The sequence below is a fragment of the Urocitellus parryii genome, chromosome 7, assembly GCF_045843805.1.
Source record: "Urocitellus parryii isolate mUroPar1 chromosome 7, mUroPar1.hap1, whole genome shotgun sequence".
Taxonomy (NCBI): Eukaryota; Metazoa; Chordata; class Mammalia; order Rodentia; family Sciuridae; genus Urocitellus; species Urocitellus parryii.
The window spans coordinates 127,587,320-127,599,753 of record NC_135537.1 but is presented as its reverse complement, the minus strand read 5'-3'; the positions used below and the strand labels follow the sequence as shown (position 1 = coordinate 127,599,753).

Genomic DNA, 12,434 nt, shown 5'->3' with positions numbered 1-12,434 from the left:
GTGGCAACCAAACAAATGATATTCAAAATGAAAGAGAAGTATTCTGCAATTGGAAAAGCATGTCCACAGCCTTCCAGGACAGCTGGGCCCCTTCCCCTGAGGGTGGGTGGGAGGGCCTCCAGAGGAGTACTTGGTCCTGATGAATCGCCTCCTCCCCATTAAGTCACCAGCTCTGGTTCCAGCTGTGGACATCGTCCCCTGCACAAGCTCCTTCCTAAAACCAGCTCCTGCCTGGGGTGGATCCGAGGCCAAGACATTTAAAGAAATGTGATGATCCTGACCAGGTATATCCATTTGCAAAAGTTCTACTCTTCAAGCACTACAGCAGGGCAGTCTGTGGCCCTGGTGACATTAGTAAGAATGCTTTTGGAAACAAAGGTGGACTGTCACTGCCTGCCCTAAGTGAAGAGTCAAGAGGCCAGGGATCAGCTGAGTAACATTTAGCATGCTCATTAACCTCTCTGAGGCTTAGACTTAAAATAAGTAGGGGTGGGGGTGGGGAGAAGCAGTCTGGGAACTTCCACCTATAGGACAGTAGAAAGCTCATCTTTTCCTCGGTCACTTCCTTTTTCTTAGGATCCCCTTGGACCTTGCTGAATCTCCCGCACCCCATCCCAGTACAGCACAGAAGCTACTAGTTCCTAGACCCCGCGTGTGGAATGACTATCGCTTTTGTTCAATACAAAATGTCAAAAGAATCCTAGTCTTCAAGGAACCACCAAGAGTCTAGAACACCTCTCTGAGCCTTACTCAGGTGCACATTTGGAAATCACTTGTGATCTAGATTGACTTCCACACAAAAAGGCTGTCAATTACCAAGTCCCAGCAAGGTATCTAGAGCAACCAAAACTCTCACACATGATGGGAAGGAAAGCAAAATGGGCCAGCCACTCCGGAGAGCAGGGTGGCGACTCTCCATCGTACCCAACACATGCCATAGGACCGGAATCCCACTCCTAGGTATTGACCCAAAGAAATGGCAACATATGTCCACGTAAAGTCTTACACATGAATCTTCAGAGCAGCTGCTAGTGTATTCATTTATTTGATCCTGGGGCTTAAACACAGGGGTGCTTTACCTCTGAGCTATACCCTAAGTCCTATTTATTTATTTATTTATTTATTATTTTCAGGCAGGGCCTTGTTAAGTTGCTGAGGTTGGCCTCAAACTTGAGATCCTCCTGCCTCAGACTCCCAAATTACAGGCATGCCACCAAGCCTGGCTATATTTAAGCTCAAAGGTCCCTCAAAGGTCCATGTTTTAGGGGCTCAGTCTGAATCCCATGGTGCTACTTAGAGGTGGTTGGAAACGTTAAGAGGTGGGGCCTAGTGGGAGGTCCTCTGGTCATGGGAGTGTGCCCTTGAAGAGATGGCGGGTCCCCAGTGCCTCTCCTCTTCCTCTCTTTCTTGCACACCAATCTTGAGGTAAGCATCTTCGTTCCACCACTAACCCCTGGCCGCGCTGTGCTGACTCACCACACAACCGAAAGCAACAGGCCAACCCACCGTGACTGAAACCTCCAAATCTGTGAACCAAAATAAAGCTTTCCTGTCTCCTCAGGCATTTGTTCTAGTTATGGAAAACGGATCAATGCAGCAGCTCTGGTCATAATACCCCCAACCAGAAACGATCCAAAGATGACCAACAGGGCATAATGAGCCCACCGTGGAATACCCATCCAGTGGAACACCCACTTGCAATACTGAACAAACTACTGACACAGGCCACCACTTGAATCCATCTCCAAGGTACAACGGAGTGAGAAGCAGCCTCTAAAGGTTACACGCTGTATGATTCCGTGCATAAGATAAAACCAGAGCTTATGCACCAGGGGCTCGGGTGGGGAAGGGTGTGAATGCGAAGCAATAACATAAGGGAATTTTGGGGTGATGGAACTTCTGCGACGTGCTGCGGGGGTATCTACGCGAATCTCTATAGGTGCTAAAATTCATAGAACTGCATGCCCCAAAATGTCAACTTTACTGTATGACAACTGAAAAATAAAAAGAAATGTTACTTTCACTTTGGAGGGAAAAATAAATAAAATAACCACAGAGGATGATACTCACAAGAATCAGTTCAAAGCAGGGGTTCTCATACGAAAACAGCCAAGTCCTGAGAACTATTTGCTGTTAGTATCATTTTCAGCTATAAAGGTCCTTGTATTCTTCTGGACCTGTGGATCTCAAAGGGTGGTCCTCAGAGCATCACTGCAGGATCATCTGGGAATCTGTTAGGAAGTACAGACTCTGGGGCCCTACTGGGAGCCAGAAACTCTGCGGGGAGAGCCCAGCAGTCTGGGTTTGCACAAGCCTTCCAGGAGAGCAATTCAAATGCAGGCTAAGCTTTGGGAACCCCTGGCATGGATATGCCAATTAGACTAGCCCATCATGGGAATAATCTGGCCCATGTCCCATTAATGTCAAAAAACTGGATCTTTCTCCATATCCTACTTGCTCACAAACTCTTCCTGGTCTGTATCTCCTCTGCCCCCACCCCTGCATTTAGTCTGCCTCAAACACGACAGGCAGCGAGAAACCAAAAGCCACAGTTCCATCTGACTGCCCTGAGACACCTAGAACTAAGAGTACCTGTCCCCCAAGCTGAGGACCCACGGGGGAACCTTTGGCTGTGAAAATCTACCATGGATTCTGCAAACTCGTCTCCTATCTGACCCAGCCTGGCCTTGTACACCAGGACCAGAATCCACTGGGCCAGTCGTCCACTTCCCTCTCTCAACTTCTGGGACAGTTCTCGAATCAAATGTGAACCTCATGGCTGTCCCCTGAACCCTGGAAGAGCACCACTTCCCACCTTCCCCAAAACAACAACTTCAAAGACGCCTTGCATGGTGGCTGGCTCCGAAGCCACACAGAGATGACGGATTACAAGGAAGAAATCAAAACCAGATGGATTTCACATTCAGCAAAATAAACAGAATTACAGCATCAGGGTTGGGCTCCAGAAACTAGGGAGCTGTGTATTTGGCACAAAGCCCAGGCCTGGTGGCCCCCAGTTTGGGTTGGGCTCCCCTGGCCTCTCTTCTGGCTCTCATAACTCCCACAAACAGTGCCCGGGGCACCTGGCCTGTTGTCTGTCCTCCTTTTTCCAAGGTCTCAACTAGCGATCCTGCTGTGGCTGACATTTTAGTGTTTTATGGAGTTTTTTATATTCTCTTTTATGGTGCAGTTGAAGATAGTTTGGCTTCTTTTCTACTTTCATCCAAAGATGTACAAGCAGCGACAGGAATACTGTGTTGTTAATGATAGAGACAGCTGGTTCTCGGGGGAACTGGGGCAGGGGAACAGTCATGGCACCCACCCTCCCTCCTTCCCACCACAGGTTCCTTCCTCGCAGAGCAAGCTGAGCTGGGTTCTCATCGCAACACACAGGAAACTCCTCGGTTTCTAGGGAAACAATATGGCGTTCTGTGTAGCCAGTATTTCTGAACCAAGGGTGATTCTGCCTCCCAGGACATGTTTAGCAACATTTGGAAATGTTTACTAGTTGTCACAAGAAGGGTGGGAGAGGCTGGATCAGTTCCCAACAGCTGCTGGAACAAACTTAGTGTCTCAGGACAACATACATTTATCCCGAGTTTTCTGTGGTTCACAAGTGGGTCTCTCTGGGCGAAAATAAAGGTGTTGGCAGGGCTACGTTCCTGCTGGCAGTTATGGGGGAAGAATCTGTTCCTAGGTCTTTTCCAGATTCTAGAGATTGCCCCAAGACCTTGGCCCAAGACCACGTCCTTCAACTTTGAGGCCAACAATGGCAGGTGAGGTCCCTTTTACACTGACATCTCTCTGTTCTCCCACTTCCATCTCTGTCTTCCACTTATAAGGACCATCCAGATGTTCTAGGACAATTTCTCCATCTCTCAAGGTCAGCTGATTTGCAGCCTTAACTCCATCTGCAACTTAAACTCCCCTTGGCATACAACCCGACAACACACCCACATACCCGGCTTCCAAGGATTCGGACATGGACATCTTTTGGAGGGGGCAGTTATTATGGTGCCTCCCACAGGAGGCTACGGGCATCTAGTAAGCAGAGGACAGGGGTGTTGCTCAACATCCGGCCATGCACAGGGCCACTCACCCAACAGCCAAGAATGATCCAGCCCAAAGTGTCAACAGCGGCCAGGCTGAGAGGCCACGGTGCAGACTAACACTGACATTCTAAAACTTGAAAAATGTGTAAAATGTATCTCGCCTATAGGGGCCACAGGGAGGCGGTGGACATGAATCATTTAAAATCTCTCTACATGAATAACTTCAAATAGCATAGCTAATTCTGCTTTGCTGGTGGGTTGCTTTGTGGTCACTGAAATCCCTGATATTAGCTGGGCTGGAGCTGCCCATGACCCATCCCCTCTCTTCTTTTCTTCTCTTCTGTAGAAGTGCTGAGCCACCAGTAAGCTGATGCTAATTCCTAATGACCCTGCAGATCTGTCCCCTCCAAAAATGCCCTCTGGCACCCAGGAGGCTATGGGCAACCAGGGGACTCCTCTACTCTCTGGGTGAGGCCTATAGTGTAATGGGCAGCTCAGGAGACCCTGTTCCCCTGTGCAGACACAGAGGGGGAGGTTTACAAAGAAAGGACAGACCCACAGAATTAATTTTAAAAAGTTTTTGAGGAGTTGTGAAGTCTTATAAAGAGACCCACATGGTCTTTATTCATAGGGATAAAAGCAGTACAGGTCAAATCTTTATGATGAAGAAGCAATTTGACTGTTTTCATTATTCACAATTATATTGCAATATAGCATGTGTTTTTTTTTAAAGTTGTCGATGGACCTTTGTTTTATTCATTTATATGCGGTGCTGAGAATCAAACCCAGTGCCTCACACATGCTTGGCAAGCACCCTGCCACCGAGCTACAACCTCAGCCCACGTCATTTATTTTTATGCGTTTTTTTTTTTTTTTTTTTTTTTTTACAATTAAAAGACAAAAGAAAAGTCTATCATTATCATACCTCTTTTCCCTAGTAATTCCAACAGGAGTCCAGTGATTCAGCCCCAGATGACTGACTTGGGTCATGTGCACATCCTGGCTCAATCTTGCCAGCACGACTGGATGCACTAATTGGCCAAGCTAGAATCACGTTTGTCTTTCTCTAGAGCAAACCCGTTTGCTGGCTGGGTTTCCCACAGTGGGTCAAGAAGGTGCCGTAGAAGGGTGACTGGGGGTGGGTTTCACGGGGTTTCCCCTAAAGGACAGCCAGGCAGGGCTGTTCCTTCTCATTCCCACAAAAGGAATGCCTGCTTCTTCTCGCCCCCATAAAATGATGGGCGGGGGCCTGGTAACACATTGGGTGTCCCACGCCCTACACCCCAGGATGGCCCCTGCAATCCCACTCTCTCCATTTGGCACAGCGAAGCACTCATTTAACTGCTGCCATCAGCATTTCTGCTAAAGCCACCAAGTCTGCTCCAAAGCACAGAGGGATGGATCTAGGCAGCCCTGACACAACACATCCGCTCTGGGGACACTGGGCATTTGTTCACTGATCCATCAAATACTTGCTGCATGCCCACAAGTCTGTGTAGGACACCCTTCTGGAGCCTGATCCCTCAGAGGAAAGTAGGACCCAGGGGCTTTGCCCACAGGCAGCTTCAGTGCAACCCAGGGGTGATGATAAAGCCTTTAAACATGGATGTACATTATCCCATTTGATATCCGCATCAATGTCTGAGGCAGGTAACCTGCAACCGTGCAGATCCTGTTTTACAGAGGGTGAAACTGTGGCTGATGGTCTGTCACTTACATTGGGACTATGTACACACCTAAAACTAGGGAGGGCAGCCCCGGCATTAGACCAGGTGGTCTTGAGGTTTTGTCCGACTGAGGATCTTGCCCAAGGTCATGCTGCTAACAAGACACGACACTGGGGCTGAACCTCACAGTCCCAGCCCTGGGACACTTTGTCACTTCTCTTACGTGTTCACCACAGCAGCTTCCTGACCACCATCCAGCACCATTCAACAGCTTGTCACCCTCCCTGACCAAGGACCTTCTTCAGGACTCCAGGCCCAGGGCTCTCACTTGCAAGGGGCCATGAAGGGGGCAAAGGAAGCATTCCCCACCCACCCCCATCCAGTCACAGCAGTTCCTTTGTTGCTTCAATGCCCCCAGTGAGTCACCCTGCACCCCCGAAGACAGTTGCCAAAAAGAGCCCCATTGTAGAGGACTGCTTGTCCCCATTCCCTTTCCCATTTCCCAAAACAGCCCTCCCTACATCGAACATAAGTCATGTAAATGCCAAAAGAAATTAAAAGACGCTTTGAGTATGGGATTTTCAAATGTAAGATCCCAGCGGCAGCGGCAACAGCTGCTACTGTAGCTTCTCAGCCCTATTCCTCCATCCCCTGCCTTCTGGGGCCTCTTGGATCAGTTTCTTCCTCTCCTGGGCCCCCTGACTGACATGTAGGCATCCCTGAGTCAGAGGTTAATCTGGCATTTCCAAACATATCCTGAGTAAAATCTGGTGGTCCAGAAACCACTGTGGGCACCCAGGGCATCTCTTCAGTCCTCGCAATCATCAGATTGCCAGAAGCAACAGGTAGCATGCAATCCCCCCGGCTAGAGTGGGCCAGGATAGGCATATGACCCAAGTCAGTCATCTGGGGCTGAATCCCTGGGCTCTTGTTGGAATTATCAGGGAAAACAGGTATGATGAGGATAGAATGCAAGCCTGAAGGTGCTAATGGTCACCTACACCTCTCATGAGAAACCTCATAAAGATTGGAATCAACACAGAAGACAATGGGGTGGTAAGGAAGAGAGAGAAGCAGGGGCAGAGAGAGAACAGACTGTGCTGACATGGACTAAGCCACTTGATCAACCCATGCCTGCAGCTGAGAGCCCAGGAATGTTTCAGTTTCACGGATCCATAAAACTCCACTTTATTTTGAAGCCAATTTGAATGCTATTTCCATAATATCTAACAGAACCTTGGCTAACGTTCCCTTGGGGAGGGTGAAGGTATTATAGGAATAGTGACACTCGAAGCTAAAAGAACACAAACAAAGCGGGGAGAATTTAGAGATCCAGCTCCTTTCTTCAGCCTGCATTTGTGGGCAAGATCATTCCCCAAAGATGTATCTGCATTTCTAAATCGCTCCTCTGGCAGCTCTAGCAAATCACCACAAGCTTGGCAAAACTGTATTCTGTCACAGTTCTGAAGGCCAGATGTCTGAAATCAGCATCGGAGGGCCACACTCCCTCTAGAGGTTCTAGGGGAGACTCCATCCCTTGCCTCTCCCTGCTCTGGGTGGCTGCTGGCATTCCTGGGCTTGTGAGAGCACATTACTCCACTCTGCCTTCCTGGTCCTCCTCCTCCTTCATCCACGTGGAGTCTAATCTCCCTGGACCTCCCTATCGCTGGGACACTGGTCATTGCATTTAGGGCTTACCCAGATAATCCAGGACAGTCTCCTCAATATCGGCAACTTCTTTACATCTGCAAAGACCCCTTTCCAAATAAAGACTATTTCCCAGTTCTGGAGATTAGGACATGGACCAGCCCTTATCAGCTGCCCCCCGCCACCGCCCCATCAGGCCACATCAGCCCATCCTTCCTCTCTGCAGCTGTAGATGAGACGTGCCACTGTGAACATGCTCAGCTCTGACCACAACCCGAAGGCTGTGCGTGCCACATGGAAGTGCTTTGTCAGGACACGCACACTGCAGAGCAGAAATGGCTCTGGGGGAAAGGCGGTGACCAAAACCAGACTCCCAGGCCTCCCCTGTGATCTGCGGCCCAGGCTCAGCAAGCCAAGCAGTAAAAAGGGCTTCCCCCAAAGAATCGAGGTTCCCATCATCCTTGTCGCACCAAGGTGAGTCCTTCAGGTGGCGTCCAACATGATGCAAGTGGGCTGAGGTTCACGTTTTAAATAGGGTCCTATTAATTTTTCTGTTAGGAAAACAAACATGTAACTAGTACATAAAGCCTGAGATGTCACTGTTAGTTTCACGACACCGGGGTGGCCACGATCAACTTTGATTGGTTGTCAGGCTCACTGAATTTTGGAAGGAACCACTTATAGTCACCAAGACCTCACCATGTAGTGGTGAAGATGATGAACTTGGGAGCCAGACCCCCTGGGTTCAAATGCAGGCGCTCCCTGGGCAAGCCACTTGATCTTTTTGGACAGTGGCAGAGACAGTTTCCATGATTATCTCTGCAATGAATAACCACATTATTATTAATACCTCTGGCCAGGATTAAATAAGTTAAGATACATAAAGCATTTTTAATCTGCTGGCCCTTGCTGGCTTCCTCTAACCCCCCCGATTCTACTTCCGTCCTGAACAAGATGCTATCATGGGGTGGGGTGGGACCAAGCCCCCAGCTCATGTCAGCTGAGTTTCCTCTGACTCCCATTTCATTCCAACCTCCTTCACTCTTCTGGGCAGATGAGCAAGTGGCCCATTTCTCTGAGCTTACCCGACTCCCATCCCTTCCCACTGGCTAGAGGAGGGTCCAAGCAGAAGGTCAATGGTACTAATGTCTGAATATCTCCCTGATGACCCCCTACACACCACATACCCCCAGCCTTCAGCCAGGAATATCTTCTAGTATTGCCCCTGGAGCAAGACAGATCTTTGAAAATACAGTCACCTGGATGGTCTGGGTACCCTGCTGGCTCTGGCTCACAATGCACATGGTCCGAGATCACAAACCATCTCCTAGAAATCTGAGCAGAGACCAAGGGACAAGCAGGTTCCTTAACTGAGTCAGATCCCTAGGAGGAAAGCTGATGTCCACATTCCTTAATTTTGACACCAACCGCCAAGGCGTGGCCATTGTTACGTGTTGTAAAGAACCGAGGTGTGGCGCCTCTGATATTATCAGTGCCAAACCAAGGGTCCTTATCCCGGTCACTTGCAAAAACAAATAATTTGTTGTGCTCTGTCCTTTAGAGATTTAGCATGAATGACAGACTTAAGCCTTCCATTGAACAACAAAACAACCCAACACTTCTCAAACCTTTCCCACTCTCAGTACTGGGGATTGAACCCAGGAGCATTTTACCACTGAGTTATACCCCCTTTTATTTTGAGACAGGGTCTCATTAAGTTGCTGAGGCTGGCTTCAAACTTACAATCTTCCTATGGGACATTCTCAGCCTCCTAAGTCACTGGAATTACAGGTATATGCCATTGCACCCAACTTTCTCCAAAATCTTTAAAAGCTGCTTTGTAAGAAGTACAGTGACATCATACCAGCACCCCCCCCCCAAAAAAAAGGTAGCCCCCACATGCTCTCGACAGGAAGGCTCTTTCTAGGAGTAATATCAACCCCATAATTCCCTTTCCCTCCAACTCTATTAGAAGATCTATATCTGGATGGAGCCCTGATCTTCCAAGACCTGAAGACAGAGAAAAACTCTGGTGAGGGTCCCTGAGACCACAGTCTATAATTTGATGACAGGCTAGAAGAACTCACAGAATTCAGCGTTATATTTGTTCTTCAGTTTAGGATTTATTTCAGCAAGAGGGTTTGCAGCAAAATCAGTGAAGGGATATGGAGCCTGGGGAGGGGTCCTGAGTAAGCAAGGAATCCTCACCTAGCCAAGTCCTCTCCCAGTGCAGTGACATGGGCCTGGCTTGCTTAATGTCTCCAGCAGTGAGTGGTGACATGTCACCTGCTAGGGAAACTCACGAGAGACTCGGTGTCCATGGTCTTTATTGAGGGCTGATCACAGGCTTCTCCTGCCCAGCATGTACCTAAATTGTAGGTTTCCAGAAGAAAAGCAAGTATTCAGCATCCACCATATTATGTACATGAACAGGTCAGAGAAGAGCTACCCTTGTCATTTAGGGAAGAGTGGGAATTCTTCCTAGAATCCACTTCCAAGACACCAGCTGGGGGGTGGGGGCAACCCCACAAGGAAGCCCTTCTAAGAAGAGCAGCTTCCAGCCGGCCACGTCAGCTCTTTCTGCACCCTGGCTATAGAATGTTCTGCAGAAGAGATCTCCCTGGCTGGGTGGCCCCTCCAGTGCCAGAATCCTGACACCAAATCCAGCCTGTGCCAAGCCTGTGTGAGTCCATGAACACCAGCTTCTGAGTCTGGTAGGGCACGTCGATGAACGCTGAATATAGTCACCAGTGCCTCTGACGGTGACTCTGTCCCAGGCGCTGGGCCAAGCATTTGACACTCAAGCAGCTCTCATATTCATGTTTTACAACAGAGTCAGCCACACCTTGAAGACATGAAATGACTTGCCCAAGGTCATGCTATTAATGGTTTTGAACCCTGGTCCAATTGGCTCTCCAGCCAGGAAACCTTAACCCCCGCATCCACGACCTCTTGGGAAGTGATCTTTCACTGACCCCTCCCCATATAATTTTCAGTATAATCTCATTCTACTGTTTTTGCTTACTCGTGTTTTTAGTTTGACTCTGTATTTTCCTTTAAAAAAAATGATGGAACAGAAAAAATTTATATTCCTCTCCAATGGAAAAACAGAAATCAACAGTAGCTCTCAAAAATAATCACCATGAAAACCAAGCAAGGATATTCAATTCCAGCTGGATATTGTTTCCCGCTAAGGCTTTCTCTTACCCTGCACCACCTGGAACCTTCTCTCCATCATCATCATCAGCATAGAGAGAGGAATAAAACAGGAATAGCTTCCCTTGACGTGACCCACTGGTACTGAACATCTTGCCCATAAACCATCTAAATCCATCCTGGAGCGGACCTGGGGAAATGCCATGGATCCCACAGGCACTGTTCACCCTATCTGGTATCTCCCTAGTCCCATCAGGGCCTCTCAGCTTCCTGGGCACCCCACTCCTCCACCCTCAGTCCCGAGAGGCTTGCTCTTGCTCCTTCCTCCCCCATTCACTCTTCTTTGTTTTCCAGCTTTGGAGGCCACTAAAAAACCCCCAGGAGTCATGCCACCACCCACCACCAACCAGGGACAAAGATACCCCAGCCTCCCAATTGCTCCCAGCCTGGCTTCCTATTCTCTCTTCATTCCTATTTTCTGCTTCCATTTCTGTAAAAATCAGAGACTAAATCTTAGATTCCATTTCCCCCTCCTGACCCCACACTAAGCTCTGGCCTGGCCTTAGGAACACCTGCCAGTTCAGTCTTTAAGAACTCACCTAACCAGGTTAAAGGGTCCTACTTGGACCCTCTTATGGGACATTCCCAGTTACCAAGTCAGTGGTCACTGAAGAACTCCAAGCAGCACAAGCTATTAACTTGATCCAGAGTTTATGAAGCAAACAGACCTGGCCTGGAGTCCTGGCTCTACCATCTCCTCTGGCAAGTGAATTCCCAACTCTGAGAAATAAGACCCAAAATAATACCCATCACACAGGGTTGTTGTGGGACAATGTGGATTACCCAGGGCCTGTCCCCAGCAAACACTGCTTTTCAGAGCTGGGCTCTGAGACTGGGACCCAGAACAGAAAATGGGGTGGAGGTGGTGGAGGTGGTGCAGGCACACACGTGTTGTGGAGAATGACCAGCAACATGCAAACCAGTCCAGCTGAAGTCAGTGTCAGACAGGCGAGGGCTTGCCCTGCGGACCAGAGCCTGCGAACGGGACCGTGGGCTGAATCTAGCTCTCCTGCTTTGCTTGGCCTGCAGAACTTTAGAAAAATATTTGACTTAGTTCCCAACATAAAAAAAAAAAAAAACAGAAAAGTTCCCTGGAAAAACATAAAGATTTCAATCATCTCTTGAAAATCGGGAAGACCATACTGAAGTTGCTACAGGCTGGGGATGAGCCTTCTTCTCCCTTCACTAGGCTGGTTTGCTACCCTGGCTGCCCAGGAGAATCCACCAGGAATACTCACACTCAGCCTGGGTCTTGGGGAGCAGTGGAGAGCAGCTGCTTTTAAATCTTGCAAGGTAATTCACCAATAGGGCAGCTCTCATGTCTGCTTGCCAGGAGATTCCTGCTACACCTGGCTCTGTCACCTGCCTGGTTCAGGTACTACCCAGACCACAGCTTGTGCAATAGAGGTTCAGGAATTAGGAAAGGCTGGGGCCCCACAATATAAAGCCAGCACAAGATCCCTGCCAGAATTCCATGCTTTAACTACCACCCATTCCACAACATCTGTGCTAGAGGGAATGCAGAACTGGCTCGGTGTCCCTGACCCACTCCCACTCCTTCTCCCAAGGATATATAAAGGTCAAAGCTTCCCATGCCTGTGAGTACCTATGGAGGAGAATCAAGGACAGGCTTCCCCTGACTAAGAAAACTGAATGACCTTCATGTTTCAGGTTTCACTACTGTGTCCAAGGTTCTTCCAGCTTAAATATAGTTTCTGTAAAACTGCCACCAAACCATAGCCTTAGAAACCCTTGGTTCCATCATTTCTTGAAAGAATGATCTTCCCATCCACAAACCTTCCCCACTTTGCAGGAGTCAATACTGAGGCAAGGTAAGGAGAAGAAGGGACCA

General features: G+C 48.7%; 1 protein-coding gene across 2 annotated transcripts in view; it reads right to left on the bottom strand.

Moving 5' to 3' along the window:
- Positions 1–12,434, bottom strand: part of Gas7 (growth arrest specific 7) — a 227,927-nt gene that overhangs the window by 119,849 nt on the left and 95,644 nt on the right. The window lies entirely within an intron of this gene.